Source organism: Taeniopygia guttata, chromosome 8 (genome assembly GCF_048771995.1).
Source record: "Taeniopygia guttata chromosome 8, bTaeGut7.mat, whole genome shotgun sequence".
NCBI classification, from domain to species: domain Eukaryota; kingdom Metazoa; phylum Chordata; class Aves; order Passeriformes; family Estrildidae; genus Taeniopygia; species Taeniopygia guttata.
The window spans coordinates 25531096-25553469 of record NC_133033.1 but is presented as its reverse complement, the minus strand read 5'-3'; the positions used below and the strand labels follow the sequence as shown (position 1 = coordinate 25553469).

Below are 22374 nucleotides of genomic sequence, written 5' to 3'. Positions count from 1 at the left end.
ATTGTATTTTAATAATACCATGGAATAGTCTGGAGGAGGCAACAACAGCGGTATTTATTAATATCCAATAATAAACCAGATGCAAAGAGCGAATGCTGCTGGTCTTATCTTTGCAAGAAGTCATGTTAATTTTATTGGGAATTAATTAAAGAAATCAGAGGGAATTCATAACCTAAAGTTAAGTTTTAACATTCAAGGGGTCACACAGTTTTAGATGACACTGTAATTGCAGCACTGGACTCCAGAAAATACTCAAATTTAAAAACATGAAATCATACTGTCAAAAATAGTGCAGAATGCAGCTACAAAATATATAGATGGAAAACTGTAACTAGGAAATCTGGGAGGTGGGTTTTTTGTTTCTGTTTTTTTCTAAGAATAGCTGTAAAGATAGAAGAACCTCTGATTTTATTTGACATGTGTCAGCAGCATAAAAATGCCCAAATAAACCAGACAATCATCACTCATGAAATGTCAGTCTGCTCTAGGCACGCTCTTTGAAAAACTCCTTTCACATGAGCTAGAAGTGAATATTTACTTATGGTAACCTCCAGATTAAAGTATTTTAAAACTTCTTGAAAACAACAATAAAAGACCCTTTAAATCCTCTCAAAAATCTATCTTGAAAAATGGCTTGTTTCAGAGAGAAAGAAGTTCAACAGCAGAAAGTTACACAATGTAAATTTACACACCTGAAGAAATGATCTCTAGCATCTGAAACAGGATGGAGGAAATCAAAAAGCTGATAATATAATAAAAAATGTTACCATAGCTATAGAGAGTTTAACATAATGTCTAGAAGTATCTAAAACCCAAAAAATCCTCCAATTTTCAATATACACTCAGTGAGACATTGCCTGGTTGAACTTCAGCACTGTATTAAATCAGCTATGGGGTCCACAGCACTAGAAAAATCTACAAAATCTGAATTATTCCTTTTAGCAAAAAACAACCCATCTTAGCACAGTGGTGGTGTGTGGAGTCCTTACGTGTCCTGCTCTCACAGTCTTGCAACTCAAGTTGCAAAAATTGGAACTAAGTATCTAAAAATTGGGGTTAACTATTTAAAATTGGAATTAATCTCAAAATTGGATTAACTACTGAAAACTGCCCCGTCCAGCCCGGCCCTGGACACTTTAATATCTCGAATTTCTTGGTTTGTGCTTCAGTGTAGAACTCAATTGACTTATTTTTGTCATCAAATGTGGCCAATGAATCTCATAAAACATTTATTATTAATATGGTTATTGATATTTTTCCTAGAAGATGAAATTAATTGCAATTGATTGATGCATTACAAATCAATGCATAGGGAGATATTGTTAAACAAAGAAAAAAACAGTGATGATCTAAAGGCTGTTAATTAATTGGGGGAAAAAAGGCAGAAGTCCTTGAAGCCATAAACGATATTTGTTTATAATATGTATTATCTCCTCAGTGTGTTTCTTATTCAAGAAGAGAAAATTAATTTGCCAGTCCTTGACCTGATTTTGTTCCCTGTCCATTCCTGTACCTGTGTGTGTAAATAGACTTAACAGGGTCTTGTCTGAAGCCTGGATGGCTGCAAAGTTTGGGCTAAACAACAAAATTAACTCTGGATTTCTAATTTCTGTACCAGTCTTGATGCAGCAATTAGGAAGCAATCCTTTGTCTATCAAAGAATCAAAACCAAAAGAATTTTCTTTCATTTAAATCTGGTCGAGGTATGCAAGCAATTAAAAATTCAGTATGAACCGCTGACAACTGAAATTCTTTCTTCTGAGCACTAAACTCCAGTGGAATATACAGGAAAACATAAATAAACAAACAAACAAATATATATTCCATATATAAATATATAAATATTATTTAACAGTGCAGATATCATATTTTAAAAGAGAGGCTTCCAGAGTATGTAGTCATTTTACTGTTTGATTATCCAATGCCATCCATAAATGGACATGACATGCTTCTGTTTCTTCTGCACTGGAATGAAGAGGGTGAAATAAAATTCTGCTTATTTTCCTCATCATCAAGATGGGATTTTTTTTTTTTTCTACTAGTGAGGCAGTTTGTGTCATGGCCAATTATAATTAACATTTAATTAACTTTATAAGTGACATTTTGGTATGTTTTCTTGATATTAAGGACTTACATGGTACAGAATTTCTGTAACAGCCCTTTCATCACACTTCAAAAAAAATGTAATTTTGAGTCAGAAACTGCTGTACTTCAAGATTACATTGGCAAAAAGAGACACAATCCTGGAGAGAAATGTAAGATTTTGGTATATGTTGTGAAAAGCTCTCAGCATCCTGAGGTATCTCCTGTGTGGACATGGTCGGGTTCCTGTCCTTTTCACTCTGGAGAAAGCTTAAATTAATTTTGATGCAAATCTTTATCCCAGTACCCCAGTCCTGCCCCAGTCTCCCTGTTTTCATGTCAATCCATTACCTTTCTGATTTTCTACCCTGTCCTGTTGAGGAAGAGAGAGTGAAAAGATTTGTCCAAAAAACCAAAAAAACCAACTATATGCTTAGAGATGACAATGTAAATGTGTTATTTGGAGCAAAAAAAGGCTCTCTAAAAAGATGTAAGAATAGAAGAAATAATACGAGTTTTTGTTGGGTTTGGAGAGCTGATCATTAAAAAAAAAAAAGGATTTAGAGGGTCCTGGAGTATGAATTTAACCCCATCTTTCCAAACCATTATAAAAAAATGTTTAAATATTCCCATTTCATGGAATCTAGTCAGTCTAAGTGGCACAGGCAGAAGGAGACTGGGGGACAATCTCTATACAGATCTATACATTTATAGAGCAAACAGACACCAGAATACTGATGGAGTACAACAGGCAGAGCAGCATTCCAAACTAAAATAATAATAGTAATAATAGTAATAATAGTAATAGTAATAATAATAGTAGTAGTAATAATAATAATAATAATAATAATAACTGTTTTATCATAATATAGTGCATAATATTATTATAATAATTTATTTTAATATAATATAATAAAATAGAATATATAGACTATAATACATATTATAGTTATAATTATGTTGATATTATTATACTTATACTGATAGAATTATTAATTAATATTATTATCGATATAATTATCATTAGTACTATAAAGTTTATTTATATTATAAATAAATAATTAATTATAATAGTTTGAGTATATATATTATATATAAAATTATAATTGATATTATATTACAATAAAACTAATTATTATTACAATTATTATTATTATTATTATTATTGTTGTTGTTGTTGTTGTTGTTGTTGTTGTTGTTGTTGTTGTAGTTGTATCTAAGTAAGTAGCTATTTTGTTAAATAATCTTCAGTGAACCCTCCTCCTAAATTTCTCTAATTGCCATATTTCCCTCAGTCCACTGTTGATATCCAAGGCATCTATAACAAGGAAATCCAAAATATATTCACAGGTTGTTTCCTTTTCTTTGGTTCTGGAACTTGTATGCTGTGGTTTCACGGCAAGGTTTCTATTTCTTATATTCTAAGAAACACTGAGAAATAGATCCCTTTTTCAGTTTCTGTCTGAGATTTTGCTATCTTCTCCATAGTTTCCTTTATAGCTTTCCCAAGCAGAAGAATCTCAGTTTATTTAATGTATGCATTTGCAGAATGAAATAGATTAAATTTTATTCTTGAAGTCATATTTGTTCCTGTTCTACATTCATTATTTTTACCTCTTTTATTCCCCTGTGGTTTTACACAGTGGTACAAAGATATCTTCTCTTTTGTTCTCTTATTCTTGTCCTAATTTTTCTCATAATACCTGCTTGCTGAACTCCCTCTAAAGCTGCTATTTCCATATAATTATTCATTATATGATTTCAAGAGCACTTTTGTGAGCACTAACACTGGTTCAGAGCCTACCTCCTGTGCTGGCAGAGCTGTTTTTCATCAGTTGAACCCCTCTTGCCACATTTTTGTCCACACAGCCCTGTGGAAGCTCTCTGAAGGAGTTCACTGATGGATTCACTCTCTGCATTAGGAAATTTTGGATCATCCAGACTTTGCCACCTCTGTGGCAGCTTTTATTTTGCATGGAGACTAATTATACAGCTGATTTATATGGGTGAATTCATGTTGCAAACATTCTAGGGCACTCTTTGGACACTCCAATACCGGGGATTTCCTCAGAGACACTTCAGCAAAAACCAAAAGTTCTGCTTTAACCAAATCTTCTGTCCAGTGCCCTGCAAAGAGGGTCCAGTGTAAGAGAAAAGCTTGCACATTTTGAACCCTGTTTGTACTCCTAATACACTGTTATTTCCCTCTACCAAATTTATTCACATGTATCCATTTACACTTTACATTTTATATTGTATATATTTACAATTTCATGCTTTATTGCTGGCAAATGAAACATTACTGAATTTTTCTTTATCATCACTAGTACTGAAAGGAAATTTACCCTGAAATCTTAAGGTAGACTTGGGGGTTTTGGACTAAATTATGCTCCCACTCCTTTCCTTCTACAGAAAAGAAAATCTGATCCAGGAGGCCATGTAATGGTGCATTAGATAACAGTAGGATCAGTATAGCTTTCCCCTGAAGTTGAATAAAAAGTTTTTTCCTTCCCTGTAATCCTTAATAAACCATCAGAGCAGCAGGATCTATGAGAACTATTCCAGGCAATTCTAACTTGCTGCATATTTTCAAAACAAAACCAAAGATGCACTTAGAAATAGCATTTCGTGAATGGCAGATAAATTATTTTTCTTTTGTTTCATAGAACTGTCGAATTCCAGAATAGTTTGGATTGGAAGAGATCTCAAAGCCCATCTTGTTCCACCCCCTGCCATGGGCAGGGGCACCTTCTACTAGACCAATTTGCTCCAAGCCTGTTCCAACCTCATTGTAATTATTTAAAATGAACTGAATTACTAATGAGATTTTCCTCTTTTCTCCCTGTCTTCATCTTGCATGATTTCACTTCTCACACCTGCTGTTTATTCTGTATTTATGTCTGTCATTTTCACCTTACACTGATCATAGGAGTGTGGATTTTTTTTCTTCCCTTAGTAGCAGTTCACTGGTCTAGGATTTGAAGAATGTGATTCAATTCTCTTTCCATTAGCTGTCACCTGTATTATGCTTTCCCTTGGGTTTTCCCTGCTGTTACTCAGCAATTTCTCAGCTATTTCAAATTTCCATTGCTGGCAGCTTTCATACTGTTGCTTGCCACTCACTAAGGTGAGAGTCATTAATAATGATGAGAATGCTCTGATGCTCTCTTTGCTGTGAGCATGGCTGGGGTGTGTGCCAGGCACAAAGGATGGGATTTTCCCCCATGAAGACAATGTCCCAGTGGAAGGGGCTGCCCAGGGATGTGGTGCCAACTCCATCTTCATGGGTTTCCCACCCTGAGCTGCCTGGGGTTGTATTCTCAGTTCCGTCAGAGAGAAAAAGAGAAAGATTTCTGCCAGGCTAAGCCTGGGAGAAAGTGCGAGAGGAATGTAAACAATCTATTATCTTGTTTTCTGCTCATATTGTTTATAGAGATGTTCTACCACTCTGACCTAAGTCCAGTGTGACAATCAGGTGAAATGGTTTCACTTTAAGACCAATGGAATCAATGTTCACAATATTCTCTATAAAAGAGAAAAAGTGCTTTTGAATAAACACTCATTTGCCTTCTGAAATCGTGCGAGTCATTTCGCCCGTCCCTGGCCCAACAGCATCATCAGGTGACCCCAGTGTTGTGAGCCAAGGTTGGACAGGACCTCCCAAGGCCCTTTGCAGCCTGAATTATCCATGAGCCCGTGACATCTTCCTTTTACAGCACAGTGCAGCTATTAGATAAATACTATACCACATCCCTGTGCACAAGGAAGAGAAAAGAAAGAGGGAATTCAGATAGTATTAACATAATGGGTTTCAGTTTTGAGCAGAGATCTTTTCTAGTTGATAAGAGATGAGGAAGGATCAGAATATGCACAAAAAAAATATTATTCTGTCTGAATGGAAATAAGAAATTACAGATGTGGAAAATCAATCACCAGAAAGCTCGAAACACCAAGATTTGCTGTTGTAAAACAAATTTGTAAATTCAGTCATTAAATTAAACTCCACACCTAGCTTGATGTTTTGTCTTTGATAAATATGGAATGTGATTTGAATATTGATTTTTATTTTCTTAAGATTTCTGGTTTTGTTATAAATGGAAACAATGCAGGAAAAGGACTCCAGGACGTGAAAGATTAATCCTACCTTACCTACTCTGACCAGGAGCATTTTTTGATAAATTAATTTCCTTGAGCCATTAAAGCCTTGCCCCTTCCCATAAATTGTAATGGAACTTATCTCTAATTATGGGTTATGTGTCAAGCCAGATCTGATCTTCTTTCAAATACCAAATCCTTCAATAATATTTATCCACATCAAACATCTTATGTTTAATGATGACAGAAATGATGAAATCATTCATCAGAATCACTTTTCAAGTTGTGATAAAATCAGTATTAAAGCACTGGTGAGCTGTACTTTAACAGCTTCCAAGTGGAAAAAAGAAGGATTTTGAAAGTCATACTGAACATGTGCATACAAAATAATACAGAATACTCATTAAATTCCTCCAAACTCTTACTGTATTGATTAGCAGTCAAACTGCCAGGGATCTGACCTATTTGCTCTTCTACATAGCACCCTTCTGACATTTACTGTAAGGAGAAACGTGCCTCCTCTTCCAGTAGGATCTGGTAGCAAATGAGGAAAATTAGAGCAGGAACAAAGAAAGCAAGAAACTGGGAGTGGTGACAGACATATCCTGGTTTGCTCTTGGCTCATTAAAAAAAAAAAAGAATTATTTATTAATTATTATAAAATTATCAAACATGCACACAAGCTATTCATTTATGTATTCTTTGGATCATGGAAATGAGAGATGAGACAGCTGCACTTTCAGCTTTTGCTGTCTCTGGGTGGTTACACAGCAGGAAATGCTTCAGAAATGCATTCTGACCCTTCTCCTCAAATCGCTCCCGTGGATCTCCATGGGTGAGGCATCATCACTGGGAGCTGGTTGTGTGTAACACAGGAAGGGGCTGGTCCCATTCCTGGTTTTCCAGAAGAAGAGGGTGTGACAGGATCCATATCCATTGTGAATGACAGTTCACAAAACCATCCAAAGCAGCTGTTCAGATCAAGCATTTCCCCTCCCAGAGCGTGTCAGTGTGGGGACCAGGGCACACAACCTCTGTGCCCACCCTGAGCACTTGAACTGCACATTTCCTTCCCTGTCAGGTCAGATATTTTTGCCCTGGCAAGGATGAGGCATTAAAGGAAGAGCAGTGAGATTCCAGTTAACAGAGCACCCTCTCAATTGCACTGCTCAGATTAAACAAGCACAGGGATTGATGCAAAGGAGCTGCTCAGACCAATGAGTCAGGCACTCCTGGTAAGGCATGAAATTGTTCTATCTATCACAGGCTGGAGTGTTCTCTCTGTACTGCACATGTAAAAGTACATTAAATTGGGACTATTGTACTGTGACATTTCTATTCCAGACAATTGCCAGCTAAATCAATGCACATTTTATCATGTCTTTGAATGTCTAGAAATAGTTTGGTCCACAGTGCCTTGTCAAACACTTTGGCGTGAACGTTTTCTCAGGAGGGCTCTGTAATTCTGCGCAGCTAGCCCAGACTGGGGTAACAAATTCCTGACCCTTCTGGGTCAGAAACATTGTTATTCACACACAGCTGCTGCTCCAGTGTGGGAGGAATTCAGGAGCACTCTGTAATTCCTACTGGCAAGAATAAAAGTGGACTAAAGCCCTTCCCAGCACTGGACTACACATAGCCTGGCAAGTGGGTTGCAGAATTCAACATCGACTTCTGACAGCAGAACAGGAGTAAAATCTGATTGGGATGAACCAGAATTTGGGACTTTACCATTGCTTCATCTGGGTAAAAAAAAGCAGAAGCAGGGCAGACATAAATTCTTGATCCTCATCTCTGTTTAGGCCTGCATGAGAATGAAAACTAGAACAAAGAATATTAAATCACATTTCTCAAGTAAAGCCAAAACACTGAAATTATACACAATGCCAAGCACAAGATATCTGCAAAATGTGCAGTTCAGATGGGTCTTACTCTCTCTTATATTTTCTGTCATTTAATTTCAGAATTTAAAACCACCATGCAAGCACAGATCTAAAGCTTAACCTGTTAGAGCTGAAGGACACTGACAGGGGTGGAAGCAGGCTGTTAAAATGAGAAATTGCCATATAACTTACAATAATCATGTGAGCAACCCAGGATTCTCCAGTTCAACACTTCTCTGCCTGTTTGATATCCTAGGAGTAAATACAGCCTTTAAAAATCAAACAGAACTAATTTATTAATGTATCCTTAGCACTTTAAGAAAGATTAATGGTAATTTTCTAGTTTTACACTGCCAATGTTTAGCAGAAAGCTATTAGAAAATCAGTGCATAATGACACTGCTGAGGTATTTACTGATCTAACAGCAACACTGGAGAGAAAGATTCTGGACTCAGAATTTATACACATGTGGCAATTATCTGTGAAGTCTGGGAGAGAAATAGCTGGGTTTTTTCCTTTTAAATAAATGTTTTTGAAGAAATGGAAACAATATTTTCTGGGAGGAATGCAGTTACTTTCTGAAGCTACAGAAATTCTCACATAATCCAGGAGTGTTGGGAAATTCATATAAATATGAATATAACAGTTACTATTAGAGATCACAACAAGGCATCCAAAGTTCTTAGAAGTTTTATTCGATGTCAACAGCCTTTAATAAGCTTGGACTTGCAATCTTGGAGGTTTTTTTCCAGCTGTAATACTTCTGTGATTCTGTGGGAATGAAAGGACACAGATCTCAGTGCCAGTCACTCATCTTGCCCACCAACCAATTAGGTGGATAAAAATTGAGACATTTTCTCTCTTCTCCACAGTACCCAAATGCTTCTTTGGAAGATTAAAGTAGCCAACTGTCTTGAAGGTGTTTCTTTGCTTCAGCAAAATATTAAGAATATCACAAAATTACCCCAACACAGTTGGATTCCTAGCACTCCTCTTCATCCCCTTTGCAAAAAAAAAAAAAAAAAAAAACCAAAAAAACCCCAACAACAAACAAACAAACCAAACCAAACCAAACCAAACCAAACCAAACCAAACCAAACCAAACCAAACCAAACCAAACCAAAAAAACCCACAACAAAAAAACCCAAACAACCCAGGAGCCAACAGTGGAGCATGAGCACATCCAAGTGATACCAGTCAGTGAAAAAAGACAGTGAACATGATAAAATAATATTTGATTTGTGTTTAATGATACTTGAAAAAACATTGACATCATGAGTGCAGAATGGAAGCAGCTGACTGAAGCCAGTTTTTAAGGAAGGGATCTTTGGGTAATGGAAGTATTTATATGACTCCATTACAATGTGCCCTTGCTCAAAAATTGGATAAAAGTAAAAATTAGGACATGGAACAGGTTTATAGAGGTTTCCTTGGGCTTCTTTTCCTTATTTGTTCTTGATGGCTCTGCGGCTTTATTGTCAGTCCAAGCTGAAATGAATCATTCCCAATCCAAACAGGAGACAATAGCGTCATGGTCATGGAAAGATAGACACACAAACACCATCCTGGAAATATAAAGATGAATTCTGAGTGCCAATGAAGCAGCTCAAATCCACAGCTGAACAACTGTGGAATATCTGGAGAAAATACAGCTGGGGAAAATAATAATGGTCACAGGTCTGGAAAACATGACTCAAAAGAAATGACTGCAGAAAATGAAAAATTTAGGGAATGGCTGAAATGATTTTTAATATTCCTCAGCTACATTTGCTGAAGGAAGAAGAATTCATTTTTCTATATGCACATAACCAGAAAAAAAAGGAATTCTGGAATGAGAAAGGTACAAATGTGGCATTAAGAAAAACAAAGTCCACAGTTCTTTATCAGAGAGGGTCACTAGCAAGAAGTAAGTTACCTGGTGACTGTGGACTCTATTTTCCCTCTCTGATGAATTACACTTATTTAGACTTGACCACTCTAAGTGTAGTGAAAATTACTTCGGCCAACTGGACGGAAATAAATTCTGTGCTTTCATAAATTCTTTGTTCATCTTTAACTAGGAATGGAAAGAATCTGCAGGGAACAGGCAAAAACTGCAAAAATCAGAGAGCAAAGAGGAGAGAGGGAGTGAAACTCCACCTCGAGTGTGGTCAATATCATGTGATTCTTAAGAGAATAGAACACCTTTCTGTTGTGTCCTTCTGCAGTGCTCAGCACAATGAATTCCTAATTGAAGGAAACAGTCACTAAATAAATGCAAACCTGACTGTAAAAAAATTAACTGGTCCTGCTGGATGTGTTCGTTCTACAGGCTGAGAAATTGCAGGATGAATAATCTTTTGTATTTCCCTTTTGGCCAAAAGGATGAAATTTGCTTTAATGCTTTTTTTCCCCTCTGTTGAATGACAGAAAAATCCTGGTAATATGCTGTCACAGTATTTCAAGTCTCATTAAGCACTTGTCTACTGCAAGTAGGGTCTTTATGTATTGTCACAAAAGAGTGACACTTCTGGACACTGGATTTCCTAAATCAAGAATGAAATGACAAGATTACTTCAGTTGGAATGGAGTTTCATACCCTTTACTTTTGAATAATGGCAGTAACTTTGAATTGTGAATATTAGGATGGCAATAGTCAGGTTTCTTTACCTTTGCTTTCTATCCATACATATAGACAAAATCTAGCTCTTCACTATTCAAGCATTCCAACAATTTTTCTTCAGAGGGACAAATCCATCATTTGCACTGAAGAAATGATAGTAATTCAATGGAGAGTATCAGTAGCTGAAAAAAAAAATACCGTCTGTTAGCATCCACAGTTCCAACCCTTGTAAAACTTGAAAAAGCTCAGGGAAGTTGCCAGAAATCTTTCCTTAGACCTCAAAGGCATATGAACAAAATATATGTAATAATTGCCTGGCAGAACTAGGAATGTAGACACATTTATAACTTGCAGCAGCAGAACACAATACCTAATAAAAACCTGTTCTGGAAGATATTTTTAATGAAGCTGATCATCTGTGCTGGAAGCTGGTCTCCAGTAACAATTAAGAAAAAAATTGCAATAGAAGAAGGAACTTGCAGTGTTACAACAAAAGAACATGATATAATCTTTCCCTCTCTCCGTGTTCCCAAAAGAAAAAAATAAACCAATGAGTTTCACAGAATATTTCCAGATTTTCTGTTCTTTGTGCAAACTATGTGTCACTTTGTAAATGAGAATGACAGTCTGAAAGTTTCTTTTTTCTGATACACATCATCTTTCTAATTTGTGATCCATAGTTCAGGCACTTGTGATTTTACATTCTTCCCAGTTCAAATCCAGCTGAAACACTTGCACATTTTTATTGCTTGTTAAGTTTTGATAGCAGCCTTTTTTGCAAGGATAGAAAATTCTGAGATGCACCTTTTTAATCCCTACACATAAAAACATTTGCAGAAAACCTACCAATAAATAGTGGAACAACAACTCAGTGAAGCTGAAGCTGGATTATCTTTAAGGTCCCTTCCAACCCAAACCATTCTGTGATTCTGTGAAATGGTTCATGGATACAACATTCCTGCGTTATTCCACTTCCTTATTAGACTGGCACAACATTCCTACCTCTCTGGAAACCTTCTGGGTGTTGGATGCCTTCATATTGGTGGGTTGAGCCTTCACTGCACTATTGGTTTTAAAGTATTCCTAATTTTTAAATTTCCTTCTCCAACGGAGAGTGCTTCTCCATTGTTTGAAATGTTAATTTTATTAATAAATGTTGTATGATGTGCACATGCAGTGCATGACATAAATAGAAGATTAGTGATTGTTAAAAATAATTTTAAGACATGGTGGTTGAAAACAAATGGCTTCACTTTCATTCTAATTGATGTAATCCATTACCAGGGTGCAACTTCTATCCATGACTGCTTCTAATTAGCAGTCTGCCTAATTAAAAGTGCACTGATAACTTCTCCCTGGGATCTCCCTTGCTCAAGTCCATCCATGCTGAGTGACAGAAATAAAACGTAGGCAGTGGGAACGGAGCATTTTAAATATTTAGACAACAATTTGTGTTGGGGAAAATAATGGTGGGTGGATTTTCCACTGTCTGGAAGGAAAGAACATAAAGACTCTTTTATTCCTCTGGCTACCAGGTTGTCAGAGAATGATTAAGGCTGAAAACAGATCATTGAGTCCAAGTTAATGCAACACTGAACCTTGAAAGGTCTGAAGGCTTGAGGTTAAAATCAGCATCCAAAAATTAACAGAGTGTTGTTGAATTACTAATGTTGTACTGCAAGCAGAGCCAAACCCATATTAGCTCCCACAGACCTTTAAATACACCAGGACTTGGAGCATTATGAAGACATCCTGCCTTTAATCCAAGATAAACCAGCCCAGGACCCTCCAAATGCAGGGATTCTGGGATGAAGGATCTGACTGCACTTCTGTCATTTTGTGTTTGACTCCTCTTCTCCTGCATTCCTTGGCAGCATTTCCTTCCCATTGATGAGCACCCTACTGGGCATTCTGAGCCTCTCCAAAGGGCTCATCAGTGGCCACCTAAATGGCTGGAACAGGGAACAGAGACAGGAACTTGCATCTATCTTTATTCAGGATGGAAACTTGTAGTGCCATGTGACATTCACATTCTCTGGACAGAGAGGCATAATTCTCTCAGGAGAAGCACAGAGAGAAGAAAAAACAGTCTTTATCTCTGCTCCTTTGTTTTACCCATGTGGAATGTGGTGTGGAGATTGTTTACCTGCAGTGATGGCTGGGTTGGATTCTGGTGAAGGTTGTTTGGGGTCAGTGACCAGTGGGATCCAGCAGTGGCCTGGACTCTCAGCAGAGAGTCACGAGTTTGTTAGTTAGTTGATAGAAAAGTTAGTAGGTATGCAGAATAGGATAAGTTCTCTTTAAATAGTATATTAATGTAATATAGTATAGCTTTAATAAAGCTATCCTTCAACCTTCTGATTTAGAGCCAGACATCATCATTTCCTCCCTGAGTTGGGGTTGCCTTTTTTACTGTAGTGCCACTGCAGCCACGCTGGGTTAAGCATGGGTTTGTCATTTGTTCATTCTGAACATTAGTAAGGTCAGAACCAAAGTGAGCACAGCCCCCATCTGTGTCCCTGTGCGGGTCCAGGAGGCTGGGAGCTCAAATGCTCTGAACTGAATTTGTTACCAGAGACACACAGATTTTCCTCCAGGGCTTTGCAGAAGCATTCCTACAGTGACTGCTAAAATAATTTCATTATTATATTTCAATCCATTAGCTCAAGCCAGCATTTAGCATCCTTGAAAGTCAGCAGAAATCAATCACAGCTCAGGTGACAATAATGAATTATCTCTGCTTCCCTGAAAGGACCAAGCAACAAACTCTCTCCAGTGGTCTACTGAGCTCCTCACAGACAAAGTCCCAACCAGGTGACCCTCAATAATTTTATGAACAGTGAAGACACCAGAACAAACTCAGATGCTTTGCATCTAGACTTGATTCAACACTTGGATAAGAATGAATTTGAAAATCCCTTGGAGAGCTTATAAACATCTGTACACTCATACTCCCTATTTTACTTTTTTTATAATTAATCATGATTAATGAATAAGCAAGAAAGTGTCTGGATTTAGCATCTGAATAGAATCAATAGCAAATATTTATGAGCAAAACTCATAAAATTTCTTGCTTTCTTCTACTTTCAGTCATATCCTATAATAGCCTTATTCAATTATAGTTGAAAAAGCTTTAAATCCAAGTTCAGACAGTATTTTTGAGCCTATGGATTAATAAATGTATTACTTACTGCAGTATTTTCTTTTTCATTATTCCTTTGAAATAGTAACATAAGCACGTCAAAGGAAAGAAATAACCATGGCTGAGGTGGATTCCGTGGCAGGCAGACTCAGTGACCAGACAGGTTTTCAAACACAGCAATGGTGTGATAGCACCTTTGAAAAGGTACGGGGATATTGCACATTTATTTTAAATAAATTAAGTAATTTTAAAGTGCTATACCAGAGTATATTGCTTAAATGTCATCAAATGTTTCTACAGGCACTTATCCAAATTAAGGCAAATCCTCAATGATTTAATGATATTTAGAAATAAATTCTTATTCAATTTCTGATTTTTTCTAAAGAAAAACTTCAAAGTAATCCACTCTTTGCAGCAGTCTCACACACTCACACACAGAAAATCCAAAGACATGCCAGTACTGATATGCTGTAAGAAAACTGTTGTTATTGAAGGCAAAATAGGAATTGTGAGGCAACAGCTTGGTCTAAAAAGAACTAAAACCAGAGGAGTTCCTAAAGAGGACCTCAAAATCTGGGCAGGTTTTTCTTTCTGAAACAAACAAACAAACAAACAAACAAAAACCAATAAACAAAAATCAAAACAAACAAATATTTTCCATAGGAGAAATTGATTTCTCACAGAGTGATTCTAAGTTTACTGCTTTGTTTTTCTTAGTCACCATTTGCAGAATTAAAAATACAAGAAAAATCTCTGGGTTTAGGCACATCTTTCCTTGTTTGATCCTGTCAGAAATTCATGTACTGTAACAGAAATTACTACATATTGCACAGAATATGGAAGTGTGAAGACTAAGCACAAGAAGAAGGAAGGAAGGAAGGAAGGAAGGAAGGAAGGAAGGAAGGAAGGAAGGAAGGAAGGAAGGAAGGAAGGAAGGAAGGAAGGAAGGAAGGAAGGAAGGAAGGAAGGAAGGAAGGAAGGAAGGAAGGAAGGAAGGAAGGAAGGAAGGAAGGAAGGAAGGAAGGAAGGAAGGAAGGAAGGAAGGAAGGAAGGAAGGAAGGAAGGAAGGAAGGAAGGAAGGAAGGAAGGAAGGAAGGAAGGAAGTGAAAAAATCAGGCAGTGGTACCATGGGACATCAAAAGCATGGAGCTCTAATAAAAATTGATTTTTATTCTTAAAAGGCTTAAGGTTTTGCAACACACAAATGTTATAAATGCCCTCTGTGAATGTTTGTATTTTTTCTTTTGTACTAAACGTGTGTTTTAATTAAATAGAATTATTGTTTGCTTGATTGATTGATTGATGGATTAATGAAAAGCAAAGTTGTATCACAGCAGAATTTAATACCTAGGAGACTTTTCCTACTAAATCTTCATTAGTTTCTACTGCCATCAGAACTTTGAAAAGTGCTCTGTTTAATGGTCAGCTATCATCTCCCACAGAATGAGAAATGTACAATAATGGTTTTAAGGCTCAGAGCTATTGTCAATATTGAATATTATGGTGTTAAAATCAAATTAAATTCGAAATGACAATTTTTTTTCCATTCCCAAAAGGGTAGAAACAGAGCTATGTTTTAAATAAAAACATAAGGGCCATGAAACGTGGTTGAGTTAGCCCAATTAAATACTGGGCATCATTTATTTTAGCAGAATGCTTTAATAATTGAGATAGGGAAACATTCGTATAGCAGTCCTTCTTTTGTATCGATCTAAGGTGATTCCAGAACATGTGTGATTCTCTGATATACTTTGGCTAATATAGTGCAAAATTTCAAATACATTATAGTAATGATATGAAAATACACTGAATTGTTTGCAAAAACACTGTTAGCTATGTTTCCTCCATAATCTGTATTAATAAGATGCAGAAATATGAAATGGTTGGTGTTTGAATTTTTAAACACAAAATTGGCATAGCTGCTCCTACTGATATTGCCAATTCATTCCACTTGTTTTGACGTTTGGTATAATTATCTTGTTCTGTGTTTCTGGCATGTTTCGGTCTGCCCAGGAGTAACCTCTCTCCTTGACTCGTGTGGGATTTACTTAAGAGAATAGAATTTCACTGGAATTATATGATCAATTATTGGTAAAACACTATCCTTGAGAATTTAAATAGACTGCAGTAATAGAGAAAATTTCTGAGGTCAACACTCAGAAAAATCCAATAAAATTGGATTTGTTCTTCTCTGCTAGGAAAATTTACTTTAAAGTCTTCTTACAATTTAGATCTCTTTCGTAACATTGGTAAAACAGCAGCTTTTTCTCCCACTTCAGACTTCAAAAAGGAAAGTAAACACTATGAAAAATGGCATTACCAATCTGGATATAAAAGAGGAATGTACAAGTATAGTCTCCAGCATAAAATTCAGGATGGCATCAGCACGCTGGTGTGTCCTACTCAGACTTCTCAGGGAGTCCCAGACCTATTGCAGACTCCTGTGTAGCTGAAAGAAATTAAATAATAAGTAATTTTGTTATGTCACAAGGAATAAAACCCAAGTAAGTCTGGATCTCACAAGACTTTCTTCACAATCTTCCAATCTGATAATTGTGGACTCATGTCTCATCTCTGATTTCTTTCATGAAACTTGTGCCATCTTATTATGTCTTTAATCTTAAAGCTTCAGTTTTCCTGTCTCTTAAGCTTAAATTTATTCTTTGACTTGAATTTAAGTCCTAGTTCAGTGAACCTAAAGTTCTGGTTACATAATTTACCAGACAGTTAAAGTTATTTAGAATGTACTAAAAGGAAATGGTGACAGTGAACCTAAGTAAATGTGTTTAAAAGTATCTGAGTATTTATTTCAAAAAGGACTTGTGGAGGTACAAGTGCCTGCCTTGAACATGGTGCTTGTAACTCAGGGCTAAACTAACAGGACATTTAATGTTTCTGTAATTAAATATCTTAGCTACGTGCAGTAAAAATAATCGAGGTTTCCTCAAGACAAAGGAAAAGACTCTTTTATTCCCAGAATCACACAATATTCTGAGTTGGAAGGGACCAGTAAGAATCATCAAGTCCAACTCTGTAGTGAATGGCCCATATGTGGATCAAACTCCCAGCTGCCCTGACCCATGATTATTGTTGCAGTAATTCACAGATTCATCCAGAGGCTAAAATACACTCCCTGCATTTTGTTCCAGCCCTTGTCAGCCAGAAATAAAAGAGCACTAAATGCACCTTAAGCAGCACTGCAGTTTGCAAAGGCAGATATTGGCATAGCTCCAGTCACTTGCTGCAGGTATTTGTAATAAAGATGGATTATCAACTCCTCATATTCCTTATGTCTTCCAGGGCACAGCTAATCCAAACAGATCCATCTGGACATTGCAATGAATTAAGCAGTAGTTTTTATTGCAAAGCCCTTAAAATAGATCCTGTAGAACAGTCCACTGAAAAAGAATACAAACACAGTCAAAAAAGAGATAGAAACTATGTGATACAGACACTGGAGACGCTGGATTTAAGATGTTCATTTTACCCAAGAAAATAATGAGTTCTGGTGTAAGCCCACTGCTGTTTGTGAGTCAGCTGGAATTTTATGTGTTTCTTACTTTAATTCACCCTTTGTATAATAACGGAACTATTTTTAAAGGGGCAAACTCAGTCATCATATGTTTAAAACTGGTAGAGAATATTCCAACTCACTTTTCCTTGATTTTTTAAAACTTCTGGATGAAATCTTGGAATTAACAACAGTTTGACATGTCATAGGCTATGAGTCCCCCAGGGAGTCCCTTAACCCCCTGACCATGATTTTGCCTCAGCTGGGAGTTTTATTCATGTCCTTTCATCTTCAAGAGCCAAAGCCTTTGACTTTAAATTTTTAAGCTTAATATTTGCTCTGCTGTCATGCAACAGCTCATCTACTTGGTTTCACGATTGTTCTGGTTGCTTGTATTTTAATTTCAAATGTTTTAAATTTTTTTAGTGTTTTGCAGCAGCTTTCTGGTTCTTATGCCAGATTTTCTTCACTGAAGGTGATGGTGAGTGTAGGGATGGTGACTCTTGCCATCCAAATGAAATGTGACATGAAAAGAACATTCTACTTTTTTCATATCCTAATATTTTTTTTCCATATCCTACTACATTTTCTCTCCTTATTAAAGAACCAAAGGGCAATGTGACCCAAAGTCAATATGAAATCTAAAAGAGAATATAGAACCCCCAAATATATGTACTAGAACCCTGCCTCCCACCTTGGTATAATCATAATGCACATACATGGTTGTGATCTATCAAAAATTTCTCTTTAAGTGGTGCTATTATTTCCTAAATAAATAGAACCTAGATAAATAAATAAAAACCCAAGGTTTGTGTGCATTCCTTGATTGGCCTTCACCCATTTCATGGATATTTGCACTAAAGAAAGAAAGAGCATCATACAAGCTCAATAATAGAGGCATAAAATTCAGAAATTCCATTTTTTTTATAGCTTAGATTATATCTTATATCTGAATACTTACACTGTGATTCCATTTTAGCAAAAACAGTATAGAGCTGGATGAAATTAGAGATACTGCTGCCTCTCAAAACAGTGGGTATTTCTGTGAAGGCTTTTTTTGGTTGAGTTGGCAATTTCAGATAACAGTCTTGGTAATGAAAATGTTGAAATAACTTTAACAGCCCAAATGGCACCACTGCAATAAACTGCAGCATAAAAATTCAAACTCTTTTGGAGCATATAAGCTTGGCTTAAATAGAGCAAAGCCTTACTTAAGTATCATATTTTTTATTTGTTTGGATTCAGCATATTTTGCGAACAGAAATGTGAGCTAATATAAAAAGAAGTAATGATTGTTGGGAGCTGAATCCTTCCCTTTCTTTACATTAAAAATAGACTGTGAAATGAAGCATTGCCTCAAAAACACCTCCAAGCAATAGAGGAATAATACAGCCACCCATAAACCAACACATTATCAGAATCAGCTCCTTTAATGGCTTCATTTTTTTCTTCCCAAAGTCTCCCCCATAATGAGATCTAACAGAGTCAATTCATTCACCATGAACCAAAATACTGGTATCTGCTTTGACTTTTTTTAAGGTATTTTCCTACTTTATTTTCTTAAAGTAAAATAGAAAAAACCCTCAAGCAAATAAACAACAAAAAAACCTCACTCCAAAACCAACTACAAACAGACATAAAGAATTTCTTTTTCTCAAAGGCACAGCTCTGCTTTACATCCTGGCTGTGACCAACAAAGCCATCAGCTCAGGAAAATGGTCTCATTCAGATGGCAAAGGGGACTTCAGGGACTTCTGCATCCAAGATGACTCTGTAATAACAGAGTTACTAAAAAATTTTAGCTGGCAAATCCTTACTCTGAGCTATGATATTTCAGACTCATCTGCATCATAATCCAGCTTTCCTCCTGGTTTGTGCTGTGATACTTCATATTGTCACCAAATCTTTTTGGTAATCAAAAAAATGATTCTTCAGTAAATCCCGTGCACTGTGACTTGGTGAGACAGAAATCAGTCATCATTAGCACATCACACTGGCTGTGCTGGAGTTCATATAAACCTCAGGTTTAATATCATGTCTGTTAATTACAAAGAGACAGAGACACAGAGAGAGAAGGATAAAGCAAGAGATGGGAAAAAAAAACGAGAGAGGAAGAAGCTGCCAGTGGATTTTATGTCAGACGAAGAGCCATTTGTGGTGTAACATCACAAAAATCTGGAACCACATGGGGCTTGTGAAACAGGAAAGGAAAGGGAGGTTGAAGGACCATTTTTAAACTTTCTGCTGTTTTCTCTGATGTGATGAAATTGCTGGGGTGTGTGTGTGCACTGCAATGTCTTGTTTGAGCTTAACCAGTATTCCTGCACCTCAGAGGCAACATTTCCCTTTCCCTTTCAGTCCCTGGATGCAGAACAGGCTCTGTCCAATGCAGGAAGCACTGACCAACCTTACAAAAACATTGTGCACAGCCACACACTTCACCAGTGCAGCACTGAATGTTGGACTTGATGGTCTTGGAGGTCTTTTCCAACCTCAGCGAGTTCACAATTCTGTGTATTCAATTTCAATTCTGTGTATTCTGCGTCTTCAATTTCTGTGATTCCATGATTCTGTGTATTCAGGGATGCATCCAGCTTGTTAGCCATCAACAATCCCTGAGGGTTTGCTGAAGAGGGGACACAGCTCCAAATGTCAGCCTTCTTTAGGGATAAATTCATCCAGCAGCCAAATTATTCATGGAACTGAAAAAGTAACAGCTCTACTGACAGACCTTTAAGTATCTGTGCACACAGAGGCTGTGGCTGCTGCTGGATCCCTGGAAGTGTCCAAGACCAGGCTGGACAGGACTTGGAGCCACCTGGGCTAGTGGAAGGTGTCCATGGCCATGGCTGGGGGTGGAAAGGGATGATCCTTCAAATTCCTTCCAACCCAAACCATTCTGAGTTTTTGAATCCATGCAGAAAGGGAGAAAAGCCTAAAAGGAGATGAGAACTGCTCCCATTGTTGGATGGAGACAAGAATAGCTGACATGTGCATGCAGATCTCTGTGTGGAGAATGCTCCTGCCTTTTCAAGGACTCTGAAGGTAAAGCTGAGGGAGAGAAAAACTGAGGGAGGAGGAACTCACACAGAGGATAAAGGAGCAGTGAATAAAAGCAACATATAAAAAAACTTTTAATGGGAAAAGCAGGAAACTTAAAGTTTCTGAGTAGTTTTAAGGGTACTTAAGGCTATGAGAAAATGTATTCTGTCCTGCTTTTTAATCTGTCTTTGATCAAACAATAGATTACTCCCCTCAGGCATATACTTCACCTCAGCATATCCTGATAGCCATTAGCAGGTCATGTATCTTGTTTGACTGTCAGCATTCTGGAAGAGACATTTGTGAAGGCTTTGCAGGCATTAATGTAATAGCAGAATATATCTGCACAGAGCCTGGTAAATAGACACAAGAAGCTTCTTTCCAAGGCAAACCAAGAAGCAGAATTTAAAGCAAAATGCCTAGTCTTTCCAGTCTCTTTGTATCTACAGTCCGAGGCTGTAGGTATAAAGGGTAACATCAGGCTGAGAAAATGCAGCACAGAATCCCAAATGGTTTGGGCTGAGAGAGACCTTAAAAGTGCCACCAGAGTGACACCTCCTACTAGCCCAGGTTGCCCCAAGCCACATCCACCCTGGCTTGGGACATTATTTTGCTCTGCTCTTCCTCCCTGTGTGTCATGGGGCTGCATCCCCCTCTGCATCCCCTGCTTACCTCAGCTCCAAGCTGGAAACACCACTCCAAAGTAGGGGCTAAATTTCCAGAAGAGCTCCTGCAACCCCTGCGTGAAAGGCAGGAAATGGCAGGTTATTTATTTGCTTCCATTCCCATCATTATAGTAAGCTGTGTTTGACTTTATGATCACACAGTTGGAATTTTTGCCGCTGAGATATAGGATTGAATGTCTGCTCATAGTTCAGTCAAGTTTTGTTTTATGCACTTCATTTTATTTCTTTTGCAGAGTCATAATGAAAAAATCATAATATCATGAACTAGTTATGGGCAGGGGGAAAAGGAATAATGGGATTAACTCAATCAAAGTATTATATTTATGCAAGTACAGAGACTTCTGACTTTTGATTGTTTATTCCTTGTAAGAAACAGTGAATTTCATGGAATCAGAGACTGATTTGAATTGGAAGGGACCACAAAGATATTTCTTTCCCACAGGCAGGGAAAATATCTGCTTCTATGAATTAAACATTTTTCCAAATCTAACAAATGATATCAGCTCAGTGATACCTGGACACTTCTAGCTACAGCTTTGAATTTTCCAAGTGCTGCAAGGGCATAAACCACATCCTGCTAGCACATCCAGGGTGGTAAAGCTGCTCTGAGATGCTCCTCTAGTTTGCAGCTCTCACTCCAGTTCTAACCAGTTTCTTAACTGATGTCACTCTGCCAGACTGCACCCTAAAAGATAGGAAATAATGTATGTACAAAGTGCTTCCAAAGGGGAACTCTGAAACACACAGGGCAAAACAGCCACAGGAGCAGATGAACCTACAGCTCATCTCTGCAGGGCCTGGGCAGCTCCAAATCTCTGCTCACCCTTGCCAGGTTTATGTTTATTGCTATTATTTAAAGGTATTGAGGGAGTGCAGGAGCAAAGGAGAAATGTCATATTGCACACATAGACTGGGGGTAATTTTTTTTGCCAATGGCTCTTAAATAACACAGTATAAACCCATTAATCCCATTCTCATTTTATCTTAAGTGCTAACTGCTTAACTGAGATTGATCCCTCTCAGGTAAAGATAATGGCCAGGGGATTTCAAGTAGAAAACCCCCCTATTACAGTAAATTAAATTTGTATAGCTGGACATTAATGGGTTATTTTATTGGACTAAGCACAGCAGATATTTAGTCCATTTTCTGAAATATATGATGATGTAGTCACTGGTTCTATCCATGGCAAGAATATTCCCACAGGAGGTGCATTACCAGTGGAATTCAGACCAGGATCTCTCCTCCTTCTCGTGCAATGGCTGAAGGAAGCAGAAGCTGCCACCTGAACACTCTTTCAGATGAAGAGAGCTCTGAATTATTGCCCAAATTT

At 37.3% G+C, this 22374-nt stretch overlaps 1 long non-coding RNA gene across 3 annotated transcripts in view; it reads right to left on the bottom strand.

Moving 5' to 3' along the window:
- Nucleotides 1–8738: 8738 nt before the first annotated feature.
- Nucleotides 8739–22374, bottom strand: part of LOC140684657 (uncharacterized) — a 34090-nt gene continuing 20454 nt past the window's right edge. The window contains exons 2-6 of one of the 3 annotated variants that reach the window (XR_012057245.1): nucleotides 21030–21096; nucleotides 16125–16253; nucleotides 13854–13998; nucleotides 10710–10844; nucleotides 8739–8831 (exon numbers count right to left, since the gene is read on the bottom strand). This is a non-coding gene — a long non-coding RNA (uncharacterized lncRNA). Of the gene's footprint in view, nucleotides 8832–9272; nucleotides 9626–10709; nucleotides 10845–13853; nucleotides 13999–16124; nucleotides 16254–21029; nucleotides 21097–22374 lie in introns of those variants that run through there. The other 2 variants (XR_012057244.1, XR_012057246.1) reach the window with 2 other exon arrangements.